Source organism: Cupressus sempervirens, chromosome 1 (assembly GCF_028749045.1).
Source record: "Cupressus sempervirens isolate cs-2001-9-10 chromosome 1, ASM2874904v1, whole genome shotgun sequence".
NCBI classification, from domain to species: Eukaryota; Viridiplantae; Streptophyta; class Pinopsida; order Cupressales; family Cupressaceae; genus Cupressus; species Cupressus sempervirens.
The window spans coordinates 730,161,020-730,166,249 of record NC_143118.1 but is presented as its reverse complement, the minus strand read 5'-3'; positions in this window follow the sequence as shown (position 1 = coordinate 730,166,249).

Below are 5,230 nucleotides of genomic sequence, written 5' to 3'. Positions count from 1 at the left end.
TGTTTTTCTCTATTTCTTCTCTTTATAGAGATTTTGTTGTGATTGGGTACCTGATCTAGCCTTGTTGTCGGGTCCCAATTCTCTTTCATAGCTGTGCTAGGTTAGCTTCCTCCCAAGCTTCGCTTAAGGGGGGGTGTTAGAGTAATTATTTGTTCTAACTTATTAATTAAATCACTTTGATTTAATTAATTAAGTTGTCTATTACTCTAGTTTTCTTAAGCTATCTTGTAGGTGCATATAATTAATATTTTATTAATTATATTGTGCAACCCTAGCTTTCTTAGGCTTTAGTTTCCCTTTTTGGGTTTCATGATTCTTTTATAAGGATTCACCTCTTTGTATTTTATTGATTCACTTATTGGATTATATGAGATATTGCTCTTTGCATGTCCATAAGATGGATCTGGCTTTTTGGCCTCCTTGATTTTTCCTTGCCTATGTTCTTTGTTTCATCCATGTGACAGATTTATGCATGCAGGTGTTCTTGGGAGACTAGTTTTCTGGATTATTAATCTTTTCAGATTCTAACAATTGCAATCTTCCCTTAGTAGAATCAAGATTTGGAAATTGATTTGGGTTTGGGTTTGAATAAAAGTAGAATCTTATTATTATGCATTAATTTTATATGATTTATTAACTAATCTAATTAAATTTAATTTAATTAAGATTAGTTAATAGTAGAAGAAGTGTTTAGTAGAATTGAATGATTTAGTCAATTTTAGTCAATGGATTTTTAAATGAGGGAAAATTAAAAGAAAAGATATATTAATAAGTGTTTAGTAGAATTGAATGATTTAATTATTAATGAGATTGGTTTTACTTAAAATGAATGAAGATTTTTTTTATAAAAATGATTGTCCTTGAAGTGTTTTAAGGAAATTGCCAACCATTTATTTGAAAGTTGATAAGTCTTATTCTGACAATTTGAATAATGGGAGATGCTCTTGGAATTAAGGGAGTTTCATTTAATTATTAGTAACATTGATTTTAGTAAAATAATGCAATGATTTTATTAAAAGTCAATGTGAATTAGTTTAATAATTTAAATGAGTAAATAATTATCTTCTGATTATTTTAGATAATTGTTTTAAAATAATGGAGGGATATTTCTATGTTTTATTTGAAAAGATAAATGGGTTGACTTGGAGATTAAATGAAGAATCTTATACACCCTAAGTATACTTGAAATGAAAGCTAAAACCTCATATTTGGCTTAACCATGAAAGAAAACTAAAATATGTGTTTATATCTTGTTTCTCTATGCTATATGTGTTTTGGGGTTTTGGGTTTTGTCCTAGCTTTGATCAGTCTTAGGTTGTTACTAGAGGCTTGGGTTTGATCTTGATCTTTCTAAACCCAACCATGGCAATGTGATGAGATGCTCTATGATGTGTGTGGTTTATTGATTGTTATTGATTTCCAGTCTTCTTGTGTGAAGTTGAGGTGTATGTATTTGAGAAACTTGACTTAACCATTTTTGACTCATCGATCAGTTATCCTTGGACTACTTTCCAGTTTCCATGATGGGATTGAAGTGTTGATTTATTTTTTGATGTTGTCACGTTGTGACATGTTTTGACTCAACCATTTTGGAGTCTTTGATTAGTATTATTTTCTTTGAGATGCCTTTTTGGTTGCTCGTTGAGAACCAATGGATATGGTGATTTATTATTGATATGGATATTGAGATTTATATTGTTTCTCAATGAGGACCAATGGATATTGTGATTATCTTTGATATTGTGGATATTTTATTTTCTTATTGTGGATTTGTTTTTTTATTGAGCCTAGGGTAGGTTATCTACTTATAGTGTCAGGAAGTGGCTTGCAATGGGGGTCGGGGCCCTAAGTGGCTACCAGGGCAACTCATTGTAAGTTATTTAATAAGTGAAAACATTTACACTAAATGGGGATTAAATGAACCTAATAAGATAATTGTATGTTCTCACCCATGCCTCAAGTGCTAGTACAGACTAGGATGGGAGTAGAGAGAATGCTTGTTGCAACCTTGCATTCCGTAGTATGCCTCATCAGTATGAGAAGATACTAGTGGCTGCATAGGGATCACTATGGGACCAAGGTCTATTGAGAGACTACTAGGGTAACTCTAGCATGATCCATTTGATGACACTTTCCTACTTACATAGTAGGTTTCCTACATGTCTTTGTTGTGCCTCTGGGATTAGATGTTGATTTGTGTGTTCAAACCTTTGAGTTAGCATACTTTTAGGATTCCTAGACTTAGAGAGTATTTTCATTATGTGATTTGATATCTTGTTTGGGACTTGAGACTATCTCCTTAGCATGGTGGGAGAGGGCCATTTAGGTTCCACGCAGTTGGGTGGTAGTGCATTTTCACTCTTACCATTTGAGATCCATTCGAGACACTGTGGTTGGAGTATTCTTTGTTGGCATTTACTTTCATTCAATTCTTGGATCTTATGATGGATGTCATTTACTAGTATGTTTCTTTATATTGATGATTATCATGTGATAGATGATGTTATCTAATTTTTAGGATCATCTTATGCTTAATGTTTGCATGCATATGTTATAGCATGTTAGATTTCTTTATGCATATGTTCTAGCATGTTAGATTTCCTTCTACATATGCTATAGTATGTTTTAGTAGTGACATTCCTACTATGATAATGCCAATGATCTCTTTGATGACTTGGGATGTTATGTGCGGAGGGATGGCTAGGTCCCATGATGGTCTAATAATGCTATTGATAGTTGGGAGGAACCACACACTTAGTTAGTTGTGTTCTATGATAGATGGATATCTTTTATGATGGTTGTTATATCTTTATTGATTAATGGATGTATCATGTATGTTATTGGTTTCATTTACTATATTGCACTTGTATCATGGATTCGATGAGGATGATGTATCTTTATTTTTACATATGTATATTCTTTTAAGCCTTTTGTACCTTGTGTCATGTATAGTGGATGATTGAGCATTCTGAATTTAATTGTCAAGAGGCATTCAGAAAAAAAAAGTATGTTATTTCTTCTGCTACTATGTGTTTGATGTGAATGGTTTATCTTTCATGATTAAAAAAAAAAAATTGTTTGGCAAACTTAGTAAATTTTTAGGTTAATTCTTTTGGATCCCTTGGCGGGGCGTTACATCCGAAAGATCTAAAGCCTCATATTTATCTTTTACCTTTTGTTGGTAATTGTCTACCTCAATCTGGGTATCAATAAAATCCTTGAGTTTGGTATCCAATTCTAATAAGGATTCTTCTATCCTGAAGGCTTGTCAAATGTCCTCATCATCGGCAACCTCCACAAAAATCTTCCTTAAATTCTCCACTATTGTCTCTATAGGTAACATCTTTTGTTATTCCTCATCTTCAAAAATATCCAAGCATGCATCATTGTAGTGTCTCTCTACTTCCAAAATCCGCTCTCAGCTTGGTCCTTGAGCTGACGAATCTCCTCATGTAATGTCTCCATTACTTTATTGTTATCTGCTATCTTTCCTATCCAGTTATCAATCATATCCAATTCTTCTCTAGTAGATACATCAATCAAAACCTAGTATCTTTGGCCCTTTATGGCTTGTAGAGTTTGCAAATCCTTACTCCAGGCCCATACCTCATCCATGATACTATAAGTCCTATTTCAAAATAGCTATGATCTTATTCATATTCTCCTACATAGCATGCAGTAACTTCAAATTACCCATGATAATCGTAACACCTTTCTCCTCAAAACTTTCTTGCCACTCTTGAAAAGCCTTCAAAAATGGGTCAAGTTGCTCACCTCCCCCTTCTCTAAATGTGGTATTAAGAGTTTTCTTGGGGTGCTCAAGATCAAGTGGACTAACAACTTTAGCTAAGTATCCTTTTAGGATCTCAACTTGCCTTCGATGTGCTTGGAGTTCAATCTCATCATGCTTCATGTGCTTAAGAACCTCTTTGACTCCCATAGTCATCATTTGTTGGGCTAAATCCCATGTAGGCCTTCCCAACATAACATCATTTAATTCCTAAGGCCTTCTGCATCTATGCCTTTAAGAGGGAGAGCCACTTATGCAAATAAATCCTGGTTCGTTATTGTTAGAAACATTAATCTTCCCTTGGATGTATTTAATTGGGATATTTCAAAGATCCCTAAATGTAGTTTGTCCTATTGTACACATGTGGAGGACATGTCATTATTTATCCTTTATTCCACATGTGAGGACAACTCATTTTTATAATTCCTTTATTGAGGAATTTAGTTTATCCTCCTTAAGAGGATTGTGACACTTTGCACACACCTATTATGAATGTGGCATTCATAGAAATGGGAGTTACACATGCGAACACGTGCAACTCCTTTCTCATTTCTTTAAAAGAGATGCTCCTCTTTCTTTCTTCTTTACACATCATTTTGATGTTATTGTATTGAGCTATTTTTCTCCAACACTCTCTCTCTCTCTTCTCTAGGCATTTGCCTTCATTCATAATACTCACAAGGGGTTTTCTTTGCTTTTCCCTTATAAATCCTTGTCTCCATTGTTGAACCATCTTGGTGTATGCTCTTGGATTTTTCTTATCTCATGGTAACATTGTTTAACACTTAACTTACTTGGATTGTTTCTCGTTCCTTGCTCTATCTTATTGTTTCTTACATGCTATCAGAGCTTGGTTACTAATCCTCATTGTAAGTTTTCTGTTGAAGGTTTCCATTCATTGGAGCACACCTTAGTTGAAGACATTATTGAGAGAAGAAGCTTGTGTTGTGATTGTTTTCTCATTCTAACATCTTTTGTGTGCAGGTTTTATTTTATCATCTTTTATCATTATTACTAACCCTCTTTGGAAGGCTTGCCGCCCAAGGTTTTTCCTATCAAAATTTCATTTTTTAAAATCTTATTTTCGAAGGTGTGCCGCAAAACAAGGTGCATTCCCTTCATAGCACTCATTTATTGTGCAATTTTAACTTTAAATATTTATTTTGATGTATGTAGAAGAGTAGCATTTAATTTGTGCCATTTTATAGATTATTATTTTTTAGTTAAAAAATTTCCCTAATAATATTATTGTAGGGTATACTTGGTTTTTATTATTATTTTTTATCCTCATTCAATAGACTTATTTAAATTTAAATCATATCCTATTCATTCTTTTTAAGCAATTAAAATATTTCTTATTTTTTATCTTAATATATCTATTTTGAAAATTCAAATCTTTTAAATCTATGAGATTTTAAATTTTTTTTCCTTTTGGCATTG